Raw genomic sequence first — 21,022 nt, 5'->3', positions numbered from 1 at the left:
ATTGTGTGGTATCGTTTGTTCTGGTGTCAATTCACAGGTGGATTTGAATTTTTCTGTACAACAACAGTGTATTCCTTATTAGCCAGACAGGCCACGCGCATACAGAAACATAATAAAATACTCCTCACGCCAGAGGCAATACCAAAATACAAAGTGTTAATAAAATGGCTAACAAGAGCAGGTTAAAACATCTTGTAACCCAGGACAATATTTGCTGACGTATTAAATTATATTAATAAGTGACTTTCGTTTCTCCTGAGCCCGTTTGACAAACTTGGCAGTCCTATATGACATGTAAGAATCTGTACCAGCCAGGAGTATTAGAGTTATGCTTGCAGAGGAGATATAATTGAACCCAACAATTAAGGGCTCAAGATGTCGTTTCTTCAGCTCTGTGTACAATGGACACTCTGCTAGCAAGTGTACCATGTCCTCTGCTTTAAGACAGCCAACTGGGCAATCTCTGGCAATCTGTGGTGGAATCTGTAGTGTGCCTTCACATCCATCAGCTGGAGTGAATTCAGTCTGCACCGAGTCATAAGCCATCTCAGTTCATACGAGGTGACAGAAGTTAAGCCCAGGGGGGACTTTCCCTGGGAAGGTAATAATACTTTTATAGATCATGTTGGAACGACTCCCAGCAACGACGGCCATCGCTGTCTGGATGTCAACATCATGTATCCTTCTAAAGATCTCCTTCCTGACCCTATGGTACCCCCTTGCTAGTAGGTATGTTTGCGAAAAGCCCAGCTCAGAGATTATTTATTTATTTATTTATTTATTTATATAGCACCATCTGGGTTCATGGTGCTGTACAGAATAAAACAAAATAAAATAGCAAGACCCTGCCGCATAGGCTTACATTCTAATAAAATCATAATACAACAATAAGAAGGGGGAAAGAATGCACCAAACAGGCACAGGGTAGAGTAAAACTAACAGTATAAAAGTCAGATCAAAATCAAGTTTTAAAAGCTTTAGAAAAAAGAAAAGTTTTTAGCTGAGCTTTAAAAGCTGCGATTGAACTTGTAGTTCGCAAATGTTCTGGAAGAGCGTTCCAGGCGTAAGGGGCAGCGGAAGAAAATGGACGAAGCCGAGCAAGGGAAGTAGAGACCCTTGGGCAGGTGAGAAACATGGCATCAGAGGAGCGAAGAGCACGAGCGGGGCAATAGTGTGAGATGAAAGAGGAAAGATAGGAAGGAGCTAGACAGTGAAAAGCTTTGTAGGTTAACAGGAGAAGTTTATATTGGATTCTGAGGTGAATTGGAAGCCAATGAAGAGATTTCAGAAGTGGAGTAACATGGTCAGAGCGGCGAGCCAAGAAGATGATCTTAGCAGCAGAGGGGTGAACAGAAACCAACGAACTGATGTGAGAAGAAGGAATAAGATAGATATTCTTATCTTGTCTGCCCATGAGTCTTTCCCCATATCTTCATATGCTGATAAAACCAAGGGTGAGACCAGTTGGAACACTACTATTAGCCAAAAGAAGATGGCTACTTTTTGGACAACCATGCCCACTGAATGACAAGCTGTTTCTAATCGGACAGTGGCCTTGGAGGTGGATCTAGGTACCCCCCAGTACTCTGGATAGGAATTTATGCTGTGTTGACTCCAATGAGGCAATGTCTGCATGGGCCCAGGCAGGTGCCCCATATAAAATCTGGGGGGAGTAATTTACTTTTGAATAGCTCTATGAAGGGGGCTACCACCTTTCAACCTGGTCCTGCTGCAAAGCGAAGTGTGTCATTGCCAGTTGCATTAGCTGTCAAAACTGTTGCTTTCAAAGGCTCGGACCAGGATCCTGAACTTTCATAGAATCATAGAATCGCAGAGTTGGAAGGGGCCTACAAGGCCATGGAGTCCAACCCCCTGCTCAGTGCAGGAAACCACCTGAAAGCATCCCTGACAGATGGTTGTCCAGCTGCCTCTTGAAGGTCTCTAGTGTGGGAGAGCCCACCACCTCCCTAGATAACTGATTCCATTGTCGTACTGCTCTAACAGTCAGGAAGTTTTTCCTGATGTCCAGCTGGAATCTGGCTTCCTTTAACCTGAGCCCATTATTCCGTGTCCTGCACTCTGGGAGGATCGAGAAATGTCACTCCTAGATATTTGTACTTATTGACCTGATCAAGTAGGTAGAATTTTTCTGTAAATAAACTTGCATAAATTTTAAATATGTATGTATGTATGTATGTATGTATGTATGTCCTTGGACTCTGCATGGTCTGAGGAGGCCAGTCTGCAGCAGATTTCACAGATCGGATGCTTAGAAATCCAAATTTATTTTCTAGCACCCCTAGCAAGATACAAAACTTATTAGCCTTCAGGTACTGGACTTTCTTAGTACATAAGAACATAAAAAGTGCCATGCTGGATCAGACCGAGGGTCCATCTAGTCTAGCACTCTGTTCACACAGTGGACAACCAGCTGTTGACCAGGGACCATAAGCAGGACACAGTGCAACAGCACTCCCCCACCCATGTTCCCCAGCAAGTGGTGTACATAGGCTTACTGTCTCGGATACTGGAGGTAGCACATACCCAGCAGGGCTAGTAGCCCTTGATAGCCTTCTCCTCCAGGAATTTATCCAATCCCCTTCTGAAGCCGTCCAAATTGGTGGCCATCACTACATCTTGTGGTAGTGAATTCCATGATTTAACTATGCGCTGTGTGAAGAAGTATTTCCTTTTATTTGTCCTGGATCTCGCGCCAATCAGCTTCTTGGGATGAGCCCGGGTTCTAGTATTATGGGAAACAGAGAAAAATGTCTCCCTCTCCACATTCTCCACACCATGCGTAATTTTGTACACCTCTGTCATGTCTCCCCCCCAGCCTCCATTTTTCTAAGCTAAACAATCCTAGCTGTTGTAACCTAACTTCTCAATATCCCATTTAAAAAAGCTACACTTCTTCATTTGTTTCCCCTAGCCAAGGGAGAGCTTGGTGACTACCCAATTACCTCTTCCAGCCCGTGCAAAGCACTATCTACTCCCTGTAAAGCAAGACTCAGTTGTGGCTACTTAAAGAAGAATGAGCTTGTTTGGCTCTGCCGGATGAAATACATCTTATGAGCTTAAAAATGCACGCATCCTTCCGGAAGCCTAACAGGAAGTAGATGCCTCAGCCAAGAAATCCCCACAACTAAGACAAATAGACACTGAGAAACAGCTCAGCATCATGGAGCCTTTTCCGTGGTGGCACCGCAGCAAGGATAACACAACTGAGGACAACTCTTCATACGTCTGACAAAGTGGCCTCCAGTCCATGAAATCTCACGCAATAATAAACCTGTCATCTTTGCTACCAGACTCTTGGATGGTTCTGTGAGTGCAGAGCATGTACGTCGTGCTTCATGGCATGGGCTGAAAGGGCAGGGCGGTGGTGGGGTCCATCATGTGGTTGATCACCTAAGGTAGCTGCTACTTGCCCCAAGAGCAGGTGAACAAAGGTACAGATGGAAGCATCAGTGGGGTAGGAGGCGTGCTAATTTTTCCTTGACCGGAGTCACCTTTGCAAAGTCGTAAAAACTCTAGCTGACATGCTGTCGTGCGTGATTACCATTTGTACACTACTAGTAAATAGTCCATACTCCAGGAAATAAAGCCAGACTGCTCACTTGAGGGAATGGTATTAAAGGCAAAACTGAAGTACTTTGGCCACATAATGAGAAGACAGGATACCCTGGAGAAGAGGCTGATGCTAGGGAAAGTGGAAGGCAAAAGGAAGAGGGGCCGACCAAGGGCAAGATGGATGGATGATATTCTGGAGGTGACAGACTTGACCTTGGGGGAGCTAGGGGTGGCGATGGCCGACAGAAAGCTCTGGCGTGGGCTGGTCCATGAAGTCACAAAGAGTCGGAAGCGACTGAACGAATAAACAACAACAACAACAACAGTAAATAGAGACATTTACAACTAACACAGGCATCAAGCAGAGGTGATATAACAACCGAGGCATTTGATTGAGGCTGTGGCACTCTCCGTCTCTCACCATTGTTCCGTGAATTCACTCGGTCCTGACAATGCGCTCGCTTGAATGCAACAGCTACAGTTACTGGTAATTACTGGTGTGGCCATTGATTGTGGACACAGCAGTGACGCCTGCTGAATTCTCGGGCCATCGCAGACGAGGAAGTGCGACAGGTTTGTTTTGTATGGTGCCATTGCTGCTTCGTGGCAGAGCATGCCCCAGTCACGTGATCACCTTGGGTCAGTGCAATACTCATAACGGCACCCTAAATTACCTTCAACTAATCTTTATCTACTACGTTGCTATATTTCTATGCAGCTTTACCCTATGAAAGTCCCTTACACAGAGACAGACCGTGGGCCCATCCATCCAGCATCGGCTACAGGTTCCCGAGGGCCATTGGACAAGACACCCTCCATGCCCCTCCCCCTCAGGGAGTCTAACTTCTCACTGCCCTTGTCGCCAGCTGTCCTTGCTTCTCCTCCTCTTCCCATCATTACTACCTCTTGCTTGCTTGAGAGGCAGAGAACCAGGGAGCAAGCAGGCCGTGGCATCTCCTGTTCCTCCTCCTCACCACCGGCATGGTCTGGACCAGAATGAGAAGCAGTTGAACAAACAGGCTGCAGTGGTGAAGAGGAGAAGAAGGTCCAGGGGGTCTTGTCAGTGGGGACCCTGATGAGATATGGGCTCTCGGCAGGGGCCCAACCACACCGACCCTTGATGCTGACCCTGCATCTTCTCTGACTTGGGCCTCAGCTAGACCTACCTGGTCTAGCGGGATGGAGGGATGAAGATCTCGTGATATTTTTATCGCGAGATTCCCTCTCTGTTTACAGGTGGCACATGACAACCTCAGAGGGAGAGGGTGTCGCGGCCGCCATTTTTTTTAAGAGGAAGGAGCACACGAGCGCTCGTGCGCAAAAGGTAAGTGGTTTTTATTTTATTTTTACAAATTTCCCCACTCCCCCATCCCACCCCCGATGGGCACTGAGCTCCTGAGGAGCTTTGCACCCCGTGCACGTGTCCCAGCTCCTTGCGAGTAACTGCGAGGAGCCGGGACAAACCACGACGCCCGCCCACATGTTCCGCGGTCTTGGGATCATGCCAAGACTGCGGGAAAAGCAGGCCTAAAGTGTAGGGCCATATCTCGGGGCAAGGGAGGGATCGTCCCTCCCTGATCCCAGGATCCCCTGTGCATCATGTGAACACACAGGCACAATCCCGGGGATCGCCCCAGGATAAAGCCCTGTCTAGCTATGGCCTTGCAGTAGTTCTTCAAGGTCTCAAACAGAGGTCACCTCCAGGTCCTTTTTCCTGGAGTTCTCTGGGATTCAACCTTGGACCTTTTCCACATGAAGCACGTGCTCTGTCTGACACTGGCCTGCCGTCCAAGACATAGAGGTCCTCCATTCAGGTATCTTTGATCTGGCATAACAACCGACCTAACCCAGAGCACGAAAGAAAATGTATTTCTACCATTGGAGCCAGAAAGAGAAAGCAGAAGATCCTCGTCGACACCCCTTTACAGTTAGGTCTGAGTATGAACTACTTCACCCTTGGCATCCGGTAGTTACGCAGGAATTTCGGTTATCATTAAAGAAGCAATTTGTTACCCTTAGCTAATTAAATGAACGGTATCAAGAGTTTGGGTTTGGGTGTGTGTGTGTGTGTGTGTGTGTGTGTGTGTGTGTGTTTAAAAAGGAAGTCAAACATAATCAGTACAAACTGAAAAGAAAATTGGATTTAGAATTCCTCTTACCAACTTTATTTATTAAATGTGATACATTTGTGTGGGCATGTTGAATTTGGCCGGCGACTCATCCATCAAGACCGGCTCACTGCAGCGCCTCATCCATCAGGCATTTACCGATGGACACCGTTGATAAAAAGCTGCTTCCTTCAATGAAGCTGGCTGCGGTTGGTGGCTGAAGACACCCGCTGCGGTAATGGGGGTTCAGCTCCATTGATTACTGGAGGTGATGTAACTTTTTACGTGCAGTCTTTTCCCCCACCCATCGGATACACCATTCATTAAAAAAAGGAGGGAGTTAGTTTCAAGAAAAGCAGACCAAATATCCATGTATTTATCCACTCGTTTATACCACCCTTTCAAATATTGATAGTGTTGTTAAGCCCTCACTCCAATGCATTATGGGAGGTGAGCATTTATGCTTCCAATGTAATAATACCAGGGCTCGGAAAATCCATTTCCGCTAACCATGCGTTAACGTCCAATAAGCCGGTAGGTAGCTTAGGAAGGACATTCACATTGTTCCATATTAAAGACTGTTCCAATACAAAGTTTATCCTTATTATGACCTCCTCCCCAAAGGGGGCAACTATTGGGCATTGCGAAAACATATGAATAATGTTTCTTCTTCACACATACACACACACATACAAATTCTTTTCTGTTCTGTTTTGTTAAATTCACAATAAAAAATTAAGAAGATGAACATTGTATGAGCGGTAGCACTGTCACTGCCCTCCAAACAAGGCCTTAGCTAGACGTAAGGATTATCCCAGGCAAATGGAGGGGTCGTCCCTGCCTGCTCCTGGGATCCCCTGTGTGTCATTTGGATGCACAGGGATGATCCCAGGACAATCCCGGGAAAATGGCCTGATCTAGCCATGGCCCAAGTGTGTTTTTCCTGCGCTGTACTGAGGTCTAAAGCTGTGGTGAGTAACCACAAGCCCAGCAGCCAAATCTGGTCCTCCTGGGATCCTAATCCACACCTCTGGGGGACCCAAGATAGCCACGCCTTTTCCCCATGGCCCCACCCCTTTCCATGGCCTTTGATCGCTTGGTGGTTTTCCAGCTATTGTGCCATTTTTCACCCTTTCTGAAAGATTGGAATGTCTCTACTAAGGCTTAATTACTAACAATAAGAGCTTTAAGCTATAATATATCGTAAAGAGAGCCATGTGGTGTAACGACTAGAGTGTTTGACTGGGAGTCGGGAGATCCAGGTTCTAGTCCCCACTCGGCCGTGGAAACCCACTGGGTGACTTTGGGCCAGTCACAGCCTTTCAGCCCAACCTACCTCACAGGGCTGTTGTTGTGAGGATAAAATGGAGAGGAGGAGGATTATGAATGCTGCCTTGGATTCCTTGGAGGAAAAAAGGCAGGATATAAATTAAATAAATAAATAAATTAAAAATGTTATATATATATTATTTAGCCTTCCCTGTTTACTTTTGGCCCTGCCCTGTTTTTCGGGGTTTTTTTATTAATCATTTTTTCCCTTTTATTGTGAATTTAACAAAACAAGACAGAAAACAATTGTGGAAAGAAACATACAAAAAAGAACAAGAAATTGCATGCATAGAAATATCAATATTCTGTCAGAAACATTCTCTCTCTTTTTTTTTTTTAAAGGGGGGAATTATGTGTAAATTTCAAGAAAAGCAGACCAAAATATCTATGTATTTATCCACTCATGAGTGACGCCTACATGCCACCTGTTCAAATGTTGGTACCTAGCTCGTCAGTCCATCACATTATGGGAGGTGAACATTTATCCTTCCAACGTTGTAATATCAGTCTATCGGCTGTCATAAGGGCTCGGAAAATCCATTTGCGCTGACCATACATTGCGTATTAACTTCCAAGAAACCGGTAAATTAATTTAGGAGAACATGTACATCGTTCAGTGTTAAAGACTGCTCCAATACAAAGTTTTTCCACATTATGACTTCCTCCCAAAAGGAGGTGACTATTGGACATTGCCAAAACGTATATAATTCTATGAAACTGAAACTCAGTTTAAATTGGAGAAAAGGTGATGGTGGTGTATTAGCTACTAACTGTGATATCGCCAATGCACTCCCACCTCATTAAAATAATAATAATAATAATAATAATAATAATAATAATAATAATAATCACCAGTTTTGCAACTGTTTGTGATGATCATATATACAAGCAAATGCACATGTGCCACTTTTAAAAATTAAAAAAAGGTAGACAGCCCACCTGGCATTCAAGGAGTGGAGGTAAGATTGAAGGATAACACAGCACTGGAAGCAATTTGCTGATCCAGCCTTTGATTTGCTGGCATGTGTGGCTGAGAGACACAGCTGTGAAGCTGGGAGCCACGGCACCTAGAAGGCTAGGGCTGTGTTTGGCTGTGAGTGAGCCTTGGGCTCGTCACCACTCCGTTCCCCTCTCCTCCTCCATCATGATCATGAGGAGGCGACCAGGCACTTTGGCTTCCATTTTTTCACTAGCCGTAGTTGAGTATTATGTCTGAACTTGGACAAAACTATGGTCTGTCTTCATAACGGTTTGCTGAAACAAGTCGACGTCACACTGTGGTTTAACAAGTCAGTGCCAGCTGGGAATTATGGGAGTTGCAGTCCAACACATGAGACTTATTCTAGGATTGTTTATATTTTTGTGTTAGCAATCCAACACATCTGGAGGTTGTTGAGGGATGTTGCTAAACTAGGGTGACCCTATGAAAAGGTGGACAGGGCTCCTGTATCTTTAACAGTTGTATTGAAAAGGAAATTTCAGCAGGTGTCATTTGTATATATAGAGAACCTGGTGGAATTCCCTCTTCATCACAACAGTTAAAGGTGCAGGAGCTATACTAGAGTGACTAGATTTAAAAGAGGGCAGGGCACCTGCAGCTTTAACTGTTGTGATGAAGAGGAAATTTCACCAGTTTCTCCATATATACAAACGACACCTGCTGAAATTCCCTTTTCAATACAACTGTTAAAGATACAGGAGCCCTGTCCTCCTTTTCATAGGGTCACCCTAGTAATGCTTGAAGTTGGGGGACATATTCATAATAACATACTGGGCCCCAACATGCCCCAATATGTTCCTATGAAGGTAGAAGATGCGAAAATGACCCATTTAAAGGAGGAGAAATGTGTGTGTCCTAATTGAACTTCCCTAAGCATGGATTGCGATGCTCAGAGCTTTCCCGGTGGTTGCTTGCTGCAGGTACTTTGAGGTCTCGGTGCAAGACACACAGCTTCTAACTATGTTGCTGTTTGCTGTTGCTCTCCACGCACCGTTGGTTATGTAACATCCCCAGTGCGCAAGGGGAAAGGATATTTCCGGGGAAGTGGAGGAGAACTGGAAGTAGGGACGCCGCTGTTCTCTGATGCGGCCTACGAAATGGTCAGTTTTAATTTAAAATAAGCGTCCTGAAAGAGAGGAACGGCGGGGGAGGCGGAGTAGACCTGTCAAAGCCTTCGGCCGCAACATGTAATTGGATCATCTCATTACCGTGGATCAATTTCCCTTCTAATTATTCACTCCTTTAAAAACACACATACACATGCACGCACTAATGAGAATTACCAACAAGCTTCAAGATCTATCATAACTCGTTTGTCAGGCTGCCGGCTGCGCAGACAGCCCGTTCCCTGATTCTGCACCCACCCCCACTTCTCCGAAACAGCCTGATGCAGCGTAATGAAGCAAACGCAGCCGCTCAGAAAGTGGTTAGAGTCTCAGCCTGTGTGGCCCGTTGTTGATTTTTGAAAGCCTCACTACCTGTCCAGTGATTGCTTTGATAAATTGGAAGATGAGCCATTGGAATCGAATTTGACTGATTGGGAAGATCATTAAAGCTCAGGAAAGTGCCAGGGGCCCAAGGAAGCGTCGAGAAAAGATAAGAAGAGGGAGTACAGTTTTCTTTGAAAATCAAGCTCTGTGTGGCTTCCTAGATTTGTTTTTGCATTATCTGGGGAGTGTTGCTTAGGGTGACCATATAAAAAGGAAGACAGGGCTCCTGTATCTTTAACAGTTGCCTAGAAAAGGGGATTTCAGCAGGTGTCATTTGTATGCATGCAACACCTGGAGCGTGTTCAGAGGAGGGCAACCAGGATGATCAGGGGTCTGGAAACAAAGCCCTATGAAGAGAGACTGAAAGAACTGGGCATGTTTAGCCTGGAGAAGAGAAGATTGAGGGGAGACATGATAGCACTCTTCAAATACTTAAAAGGTTGTCATACAGAGGAGGGCCAGGATCTCTTCTCAATCCTCCCAGAGTGCAGGACACGGAATAACAGGCTCAAGTTACAGGAAGTCAGATTCCAGCTGGACATCAGGAAAAACTTAGTATGACAATGGAACCAGTTACCTAGGGAGGTAACTTAGTCCCTTTCCAACTCTACTATTCTATGATTCTGTGATTTACCACACTCTCCGCATTGCTCCACTCTGGCCTCAGCAGCAAATGTCCTCCTGCCCCCTCCCAACTGCACAATTTGAAATTGTGCCAGTCATAGAATCATAGAAAAGCAGAGTTGGAAGGGGCCTACAAGGCCATCGAGTCCAACCCCCTGCTCAATGCAGGAATCCACCCCAAAGCATACCTGACAGATGGTTGTCCAGCTGCCTGTTGAAGGCCTCTAGTGTGGGAGAGCCCCTTAGAAATGCTGTGTGCCCCATGGGGGAGGTAATAGGGTTCTACCTATGAGGTGTACCCCCTGAGCAACTCCTTAAGGATCTTTTGCTTCCTTAAGAGTCTCCCCTTCCTTCGTTTACCTTTGCTTTCCCAATAACGGTGTTTAGGCTATAGATGTGGGTTGAGTGACACTCCAGACACTTTAGATTTAACACAACAGTTTACTAGTAAAGTAAAACAAGCAACTTACAATTAAACGTATTTAGTCAATAGAGCTGAGTGATATAAAGGCATTCAAACAAAATAAAAGTTGCAAAAATGAAAATTCTTTTACCCTAGCTGCATTAGGCTTTTCCAGCTGCTGCTTCCTCATGCTCTCATCTTTTCCTGCTCTCTCTGGCTGGATTTCTCTTCTTTCTTCTTCTTCTTCTTCTTCTTTTTTAAAAATACCTCTTCCCCCTAAAACTGAAAGTACTGTTTCAAACCTTAAGAAATGAAATTTATCCAGGGAAATGAATCTTAACTGGAGAACTAGAACCACTCCTCTCAGGGATACCCCCCCTCCACCCAACCCCTGCAAAAACGCCCACACCTCTAAGGCCTGACATTTTTACTTTGCCACCATAGGCCTCAAACCTTCACAGGGTGGTTTGGCAGTGCCACACTCCCAAACATTCAGACATCTGGAGCAACTTAACGATGGGGCAGAGAGCCTGGCCAACCAGAGTGTTGCAGCACACATGCGTGTTGCACGCAAACACAGACACACAGGGAAAGCTTTCTTTATAAATCTAGCATTCTCAGCACAAGTTCTAGCAACTCCTGAGGGGAGGAATCAACATTATAGGCTGGCAAGGAAGTGGGGACAACAGCCGGCTGGCAAGCCCTGCTGGCACCATTGCCTCTCCCACATTCCTCATGTACACTGGGTTCCCGTCATGGCCAGCCTCAGAGGAGGAAGGATGTAAGGAGGTGCTGAAATTGGCCTGCTTTTCTGCAACCCTTTGCAGGACATCTCAAGCCCTGGGCTGGCTCCACGTCTGGGCTTTTGATGGATTTGGAACTCTGCACACATAGCATTCCTTCCAGGAAAAGTCCAATCCTAGCCCCAGGCATTGAGTTGGCAAGTGTGACTAGCGAGCGGAAGACGTTAATAGTCCTGTTTGTCTTGCTTTCCTCAGCTTGGCCCCATCTTCCCTTACTTGTTCCTGGTCGTCTTACAGAGCGTGTCTCTTAGATTTCAGTCTCCGCTCCTGCCTGAGTGACCCACAGTCTTTGCCCGTTTATGTTGTTCTTCTGTTGCTGTCACACCTTCTCATACGATGGACCTCAAGGCAACGTGCCCAGGATTCCCAGGTGGTCTGCCAACCAGGCCCTAGCTTGTTGAGATTCACCAAGCTTGCTGTATCTTCAGATAATAATATTATGGCTCTGAGATGCATCTGCTTAGTCCCAGATTGGGAATGGGAATGGACCCCACTGTGTTGAACTAACACAACTTTTCTTGCAAGGGGGGGCATGTAACTATCAGTCTTGCATCACCCCCAGAAAGAACTTAAAGGAGACGGTTGCTCCAAAGATGGAGAACCACCTTCCCACAGAGTCCTCCATGTACATGTTAGGAGCATAGGACACTGCCTTATACTGAGGTAGGCCATTGGTCCATCTAGTTTAGTACTGACTGGGTTTGTACAACATGCAAACCCACACTCAGCGGTGGAGTGTGGGTTGTTGTTGAACCATGGGGTGTTTCTTGAACCACAGGTTAGCAGGTTGTCTGAACCCAGGGCATATTCCACATGTTAACTATTCTCTGTGGCTTATTTTTCTCAAACAAGCCACCTTGAGAACTCATGGTTTGTTGTTGAGTTGTTCAGAGTGGGTAATATAAGCCACATTTCATGGTTAATAAGCCACATTGTGGAAAATGTCCTGGGTCCACAAACATGTAGACAGAGGTGATCTGGTGGACATTGTTTACTTGGACTTCCAAAGGGCTTTTGATAAAGTCCCCCACCAAAGACTCCTGAACAAACTGAGCAGTCATAGAATAAGAGCAGAGGTCCTCTTATGGATCAGTAACTGGTTAGAGAACAGAAAGCAGAGGGTAGGAATAAATGGTGAATTGTCCCGATGGAGGGAAGCAAACAGCGGCGTCCCACAAGGATCAGTATTGGGACCAATTCTTTTCAACTTGTTCATAAATGATCTGGAATTCACGGTTCACTTTTCATTTTGCTTCTTTTAAAAAAAAATATTTAAAGGTGTTTTATTCTGATTTATTGTATTTTATCTTGTACACCACTCTGAAATTTTGAATGGGGAGCGGTATGTAAATATTGTAAATAAAATAAATAAATTTGGAGAGAAAAGTGAAGTGGCCAAGTTTGCCAATGATGCCAAATTATTTAAGGTGGATAAACAAAAAGGGATTGTGAAGAGCTCCAAAGGGATCTCTCCAAGCTGGGAGAGCACGCGTCCAAATGGCAGATGTGGTTCAATGTAAGCAAGTGTAAGGTGATGCACATTGGGGCAAAAAAAATCCTAATTTCAAGTATAACCTGATAGGATCTGAGCTGGCAGTGACTGAACAAGAAAGAGATCTTAGGGTTGTGGTGGACACTCGATGAAAATGTCAATCTAATATGCAGCCACTGTAAACAAGGTAAACTCCGTGTTAGGCATTATAAGAAAAAGAATTGGGAATAAAACTGCTAGTATCATACTGCCTTTATACAAATCTATGGTGCGCCCACACTTAGAATACTGTGTACAGTTCTGGTCACCACACCTAAATATATATATATTATATTACTGGAAAAAGTGCAGAAAAGAGCAACTCAAACAATCAAGGGACTGGAGCATCTCCCCTATGAAGGAAGGTTACATCAGCTGGGATTGTTTAGCTTGGGAAAAAGGAGGCTGAAAGGAGAAATGATAGAGGTGTACAAAATTATGCCTGGTGTGGAGAATGTGGACGGGGAGACGTTTTTCTCCCTCTCTCAAAATACTAGAACCCGAGGTCATCCCATGAAGCTGATGGGTGGGAGATCCAGTGCAAATAAAAGGAATGACTTCTTCGCACAGTGCATAGTTAAATTATGGAACTCACTACCACAAGATGTAGTGATGGCCACCAATTTGGATGGCTTTATAAGGGGGTTGGATAAATTCCTGTAGGAGAAGACTATCAGTGGCTATGAGCTCTGATGGTTGTGTGCCGCCTCCAGTATTGGAGGCAGGAAGCCTGTATGCACCAGTTGCTGGGGAACATGGGTGGGAGGGTGCTGTTGCACCATGTCCTGCCTTGTTGGTCCCTGGCCGACGGCTGGTGGTCCACTGTGTGAACAGAGTGCTGGACTAGATGGACCCTTGGTCTGATCAAGCATCAGGGCTCTTCTGATGTTCTGATGTTCTGCTGCTGAGTTCCACCTTGCCAATTTCCCCACTTGCCTCTATTCTCCACTCCTTCCCTGTGAGATCCTTGCACGGATCACTTGTTACCTGCTGCTACCAGTGGAGACTGGTGACTCTGTTGTCAGTGGGACACTGAATCCTCCCCCTGTTTCAGCCGGAACTCTAAAGGAGCTTTGCATCGGAGCAACCAGCGTCCACTGGCTGCCGTGCTGGGATATGTGTACATGTTCACACATATGTGTGCCTCTGTGTGGGTGCATGCCACGGTGGGAACGACATAGAAAGAGCACCCAAACTGTAACACATCTTGAATATGTATGAAGCCCGAACAAAGCACTGACAATAATTTGCAGAAACGGGATCTTGAAAGGGTTCTTATCTCGGCAATCCCAGCGGAGATTTCTTTGTGGTGTTTTTCTTTTTTCCTCCCTTTGTTTTCTCAAACCATCACACGGTTTCTTTTAAAAAGAGGTTCTAGCAAAGCAGGGTGGGTAAAGGGAGAGAGATGTCGGAAAAAAATAATCTAGCTGGCTGAAAGGTTAATGAGTTTTTAAATGAGGCATCTGTTTTATTCTTCAGCGTCTTGTTGGTAGTGTGGCAAGATAAGAAATTAATTAATACATCTTTGACTCCACCGAGATGAGACATAAATTCTCCCACTTTCAATCCGCGCAGAGGCAAAGCTGTTTCCTGGGCTACAGGAAAATTAATCTGTGAAACTTTTGAAGTTCGTCAGTAGCCAGAGAGAGATTTCATGTTCAGAACACAACAGAAAGAAAGAAAGAAAGAAAGAAAGAAAGAAAGAAAGAAAGAAAGAAAGAAAGAAATTAAATGAAAGGTTATATATGTGCTGTCAGATGTTCAAAATACAAAGTCTTCACTTTAGTTAGACCGTTGGAGAGCAGATAAGAATACAAGCAATTAGGGATACGTCAAAAGCAAGTCTTTTGCCCAAACTGTTCTAAGCCTGTAGAAAGAACTCCTTTCTCTTTCCTCTGATCTTATTTTTCAGGAGGGGGCTGAAAGTATCTAAAGTTTCCACAAATGAGGAATATTGCATTCCTATTCTTACTACATGTATTTGCAAGTGGAGAAGGAATCACAGAATAAAGACACAGGCACTTTCTTCACATAAGGATTATCCTAGGAAAATGGAGGGGTCGTCCCTGCCAGCTCCCGGGATCCCCTGTGAGTCATTTCTGGAAAAAAGGCAGGTGTAGAAACAGCCACAGACACCAGAACTTGGGTTCATAGAATCATCGAATAGCAGAGTTGGAAGGGGCCTACAAGGCCATCGAGTCCAACCCCCTGCTCAATGCAGGAATCCACCCTAAAGCATCCCTAACAGAGGGTTGTCCAGCTGCCTCTTGAATGCCTCTAGTGTGGGAGAGCCCACCACCTCCCTAGGTAACTGGTTCCATTGTCATACTGCTCTAACAGTCAGGAAGTTTTTCCTGATGTCCAGCTGGAATCTGGCTTCCTTTAACTTGAGCCCGTTATTCCGTGTCCTGCACTCTGGGAGGATCGAGAAGAGATCCTGGCCCTCCTCTGTGTGACAACCTTTGAAGTATTTGAAGAGTGCTATCCTGTCTCCCCTCAATCTTCTCTTCTGCAGGCTAAACATGCCCAGTTCATTCAGTCTCTCTTCATAGGGCTATGTTTCCAGACTAAGGTCTTCTTTATTTGAATAGTATGGGCAGTTCACCCCTCTTTGGATCTGCCTGTGAAAGTGCGGGAATCCATGGGCCCTTCCTCAGACCACTTGCCTGGCTTTATGGGGGAGTGTTCTCCAAAGCCAGGAGCCGGGAAAACCTGCCCGCCTGTCTTATATGACACTCTGCAAGTGTGGGGAGACCAGCCCACGTCACCCCCACCTGAAGCCTCACAGCTCAGAGTAGGTGAGGCAGGAGGGTCTCCAAAGGCAAACTGTATCCTGAATCGTGAGCCTCACCGTTCGCTAGGAGCAGGGCCTCCGGATATGCCAATCACCGAAAGGTGCCAGAGTGCTCACCGTCCATATTGTAATATATTGCCAATTCCAAAGAGGTTGAGTGTTGGAGCAGGGCCTTTACAGCCTCTGCCCCGCCTTTGTCTCCAAAGGCACCCGTGCCTGTGCACGCAAGGTATCTTGATTTTATTCCCTTCCCTCAGCAACAGCCGTCTCCTGCCCAAGCCGTTCTGGCTGAGCTGGAGCAGATATCAAACTTTTCCCCTCTCTTGCAGGAAACCCAAAGCAGATTACATAGTCTTCCTCACCATTTTATCCTCACAACAATCCTGTGAGGTAGGCTAGGCTGTGGGTCAGCGACTGAACTTCTTGGCTGAGGGGGAGGGGACTAGGACCCAGGCTGCCCGAATCCCAGTCCAACACTCTAACCACTATACCACATTACCCTACTACCTCCATGTGTTCCCCCAATTTAGAATCTCCTCCAAAATGCAGCTAGCTTTTCTGAACCCTTCATCGGCTGCACCTTTGGGGCCATTTCGTTCATTCGGAACCATTTTCTTTCGCCTAGTAACATAATCAAATCTGAACGCCCACATGACGATCTCACTGTTACGATAGAAAAAGGTCTGTTTTGAAATGAACAAAAGGTATCGAAGTGTAAAGATGTGTAAGCAGTCGCTCGCTCGCCTCAGATTACCTTGAAAATCACAAGAGTTCTTCCCCCACCCCATTAAAAAATAACACAGGGGGGAAATCTTGAATAATTTTCCGAGTCAAACCAAATCTCAGAGGACAAATGTGATTTAGTGGCTAAAGTGTTGGACTGGGAGTTGGGAGATCCGGGTTCTAGTCCCCACTTGGCCATGGAAACCCATTGGGTGACTTTGGGTCAGTCACAGACTCTCAGCCCAACCTACCTCACAGGGTTGTTGTTACAAGGATAGGTTCCTTGGGTTCCTTGGAGGAAAAAAGGCTGGATATAAATTTAATGATATAATAATAAATTCCCCCCCAGCCATCCCTGTCCTCAAAATACCCACCTCACCAACCCCTCCCTCTCGTGGAGGCTGGTGGCTGCGATATTTGCGGAGCAGTGAATCCACTCAAGGTTTCAGTGAGAACCATTCAGAACACTAAAGGAGCTATCCAAGGGGGGTGGGGGTGGATAAATTCCTGGAGGCAGAGGCTATCAATGGCTACTAGCCCTGATGGTTGTGTGCTACCTCCAGTATTCGAGGCAGTAAGCCTGTGTGCACCAGTTGCTGGGGAACATGGGTGGGAGGGTGCTGTTGCACTGATGTCCTGCTTGTGGGTCCCTGGCCGATGGCTGGTTGGTCACCTTGTGAACAGAGTGCTGGACTAGATGGACCCTTGGTCTGATCCAGCATCAGGGCTCTTCTTATGTTCTTAAGATGTCCCCTTTCCCTGACCACTGACATTTTTGAAGTGTTTTCCATATTTTATGCAGTTGAAATGCCTCCCCTAAGGCTGAGTTACTGGAAGTAAGAGCTTTAGGCTAAAATACACTGGTGTGTTTTGTACTTTGGCCCCACCCCCTTTTGGCTTCAGCTGCACCCATCACAGCCCCCCTCCCCCCCCCAAGAACGTGGGCTGAAAGAGGTTTGACACCCCCTGCAGTATATCCACAGGAGGCTGGTGGCTCCAATTTCGGTGGGGCTGTGATTCCATTCCAGGGTTCAGTCAAAACCAGTCAGAACTCTAAAGGAGGTGCTGAAACTATTTTGGGGCTAGGGTTCAGCACTCTGAAGAGCTCCTTTAGAGTCCTGCTGGTTCTGACTGAAAAACAGAATGGAATCACCGTCCCACCGGAATCAGAGCCACCAGACTCCACTGAGCCAACTGTGGAGGTTGGTGGCCATGCTTAGAACTCAACCACATGGTACATTAAGTAAGTAGCATGCAGCTGGGCCTCTGTTTATTTTTTTTAAGTACAAGTAAGCCAATGGGGTCCCAATCCTGATCAGGATCACCACCCGCAGTTGGGGGAGATTTAATCTTTCCTACCCAGCTCCTTTCTCTCTCTCTAAATTCTCCAACCCCTCCATTCAGGGACTAAAAAAGAAAAAGAAAAAACCAGAGGGAAAAACAAGCCTTCTGTTAGCAGCAATGTCTTTCTTTCTTTCTTTCTTTCTTTCTTTCTTTCTTTCTTTCTTTCTTTCGTCCTCCATGGAGGGGCTAAGAAAGAAAGAACAGTGAACCTGACCAGGATTGGGTCCCGTGCGCTCACCTGAAAGTACAAAAGAAAGTGAGGCAGCTGCATGCTATGTATTTAACGCAGCTTGTAGTTTCACCGTTGTTTTTAGAAAGTGGAGATGGAGCACGCGTAGACTGGCATAGGCTAGCAGCTAGAGCAAACCTTCTACCCATTTTAAAAATTTGAAGAAATAGAAAAGAAAAATGGCACCCACACACCCACAAATGCACAGCGTTCCTGAAGGGGGATGCAAGGGACAAGCCACTGGCATACTGTTAATAATCTCTACACCAGTGGTGTGGCGTTCCCATGTTTATCACACACACACCCAGGCCGTAGCTAGACCTAAGTTTTATCCCAGGATCATCCCGGGTTCGTCCCTGCCTGAGCGCTGGATGCCCTGTGTGGCACTTAGGTGAACAGGTTTGACCCCAGGACAACCCTGGGATAAACTTTAGATCTAGCTGCAGCCCCAGTTGCTGGAGATGTAACAATGAATGTATTTGTGTATTATTCTCCAAAGAAGATTCGGGTTTTGGGGTGGGAGGGGGAGAAAAAAGTGATTCCGAACGTTCCAAGGACTTAGCTAGACCTACCTGCTATCCCGCGACGGAGGAGGGAAGATCTCACGTTGTGTTTAATGCGAGATCCCTCCTCTGTCTACATGTGACACGCAATGGCCTCAGGAGGAGAGGTGTCACGTCTGCCATTTTTTTTTTTACTTTTTAATGGGGCAGCAGCGCACGAACGCTCGTGTGCACAAGGTAAGTTTTTTTTTTTAAAAAAAAAACTTATTTTCCCTGTTCCCACCACCCTACCCCCGATGGGAGCAGCTCCCTTCGCGTGGATCCAGGTCATCCCGCGGCACCTGGCCACACGTTCCGCGGTCTCAGGCTCAGCCCGGGACCATGGAAAAACCAGGTCCAAAGGCGAGGGCTATATCCCGGCTCAAGGGAGGGATGATCCCTCCCTGATCCCAGTATCCCATGTGCGTCATGTGGATGCACAGGGACAATCCCGGGGTTTGCTATGGCCCAAGTCTCCACATTTCTTCTCTTTGAGCACAGGACAACTGGTTGCTAAATAGCTTCTGATTCCAAAGGCTGGAGGACAGCCATTTCTCTCCACGCCCCCCCCCCCCCAGTCAAACAAACTCTAAAGCAATATCCCTTTGGCTTGAATGCTGCTGCCTTCACAGGCGGGGGTGTCGGGGGGGATGCTGAAGCGGCGTCAATCTAGCAAACCAAATGTCATCCCTTTCCGGAACACGGCTGTAAACCTGAAACAAACAAAGCAGCGAGGTGGAAAAACGGATCTGGAGAGAAAGTTGTTCTCCCGGCTTTGCTCTTTGGTTGACGAATGGTAACAGGCACCAATTCCAAAGGCCTGTCACATGTAAACTCTGTCCTTAATAGCGAGCCTGTCATTCTGCAGCAACAAGTCAAACCGCTGCTGACATGCGCTTAGGAGGATATAAGCGAAACCCGCACCTCGCCTCACGCGTCTTCTCAGTGGAGGCTGGTGGCTCGGATGTCAGCGGGGTAGTGAATTAACTCTGGGTTTCTGTCAGAACTTTAAAGGAGCTATCTAAGCTGCGAAGCTCCTTTAGAGTTCTGACTGGAACCATTAATAATGTTGTACACATCTATCATGCCTCCCTATGGCTTGATGTATTCTTTTAATGGCAGTATTTGACAACAGCTCATTGCAAGGGGTCCTTCCAGTTGCTAAATCTATTGAGCCTCTCTGTGATATTCCTGCATTTATTTATTTATTGCATTTCTATACCACCCAATGGCTGAAGCTCTCTGGGCGGTTCACAAAACTAAAACCCTGAAGTACAGTTTGAAGTAACTATCAGACTTCATTGCTTCAGGGCCACAGAGGACAGAGACACAATCGAGGCTTTTGGCAAAATTCTTTTTGAATGCTATGAGAATGAGGTCTCTCCAGAATTGATTTTGCTGCATACTTTTCAAATCTGTATGTAATTTTGCCCTACTCTCTTGTATGTGTAAACTCTGGTCGGTGACCATAATAAAGTTGATGAGGAGTTTGAAGTATAAAACTTAAACCACAATATAAAAACACGATAGAAAAGTACAACCAGAATGAAACCAAGCAGCAATGCAGAGATTTACAATACAGATTTAAAACAGCAAAGTTAAAGGACTAAGATGGTAAAATGTTAAAATAATGGGCCGGGGGTAGGAAGTCTTCACCTGGCGTCGAAAAGAGTATAATGTTGGTGACAGGTGAACCTCTCTAGGGAGCTCATTCCACAGCCGGGGTGCCACAACATAAAAAGCTCTCTTAGGCCGTAGCTAGACCTAAAGTTTATCCCAGGATTGTCCTGGGGTTAAACCTGTTCATCTAAGTGCCACATAGGGTAGGGTGACCATATGAAAAGGAGGACAGGGCTCCTGTATCTTTAACAGTTGTAATGAAAAGGGAGTTTCAGCAGGTGTCATTGGTATGTATGGAGAACCTGGTGAAATTTCCTCTTCATCACACCAGTTAAAGCTGCAGGTGCCCTGCCCTCTTTTAAATTTGGTCACTAGTATAGCTCCTGCAGCTTTAACTGTTGTGATGAAGAGGGAATTTCACCAGGTTCTCCATATATACAAATGATACCTGCTGAAATTCCCTTTTCAATACAACTGTTAAAGATACAGGAGCCCTGTCCTCCTTTTCATATGGTCAGCCTAACATAGGGCATCCAGCGCTCAGGCAGGGACGACCCCGGGATGATCCTGGGATAAACCTTTGGTCTAGCTACAGCCTTAGATCCAGTAGAGGAACCAGTGTTTGCCTATTAACAGGGGAAGTGATGGTTATAACAGCAAAGTAGAGGAAGATTTGTGTTATGTTATGCAAGCTGATGAAATTCTCACTTCATAGTCCAAAGAAAAACAAAAAAACATTGACTTACGTGCAAGAAAAACTTCCATTTTTGGCTGAGGGATTTTTCCCCTCTCCGCTATTTGAACAGCTGCAAACAGTTGAATTTCTATTCTTCATCTGGATCTCATTCTTGTATTGCTCAACATGGCAACCCATCTGGGGCTTTTGCCTTTAACAGACTGTGGTTATGA

This window comes from Elgaria multicarinata, chromosome 1, assembly GCF_023053635.1.
Source record: "Elgaria multicarinata webbii isolate HBS135686 ecotype San Diego chromosome 1, rElgMul1.1.pri, whole genome shotgun sequence".
Taxonomy (NCBI): Eukaryota; Metazoa; Chordata; class Lepidosauria; order Squamata; family Anguidae; genus Elgaria; species Elgaria multicarinata.
The sequence above is the reverse complement of the archived record's forward strand: the minus strand, read 5'-3'. Positions refer to the sequence as shown.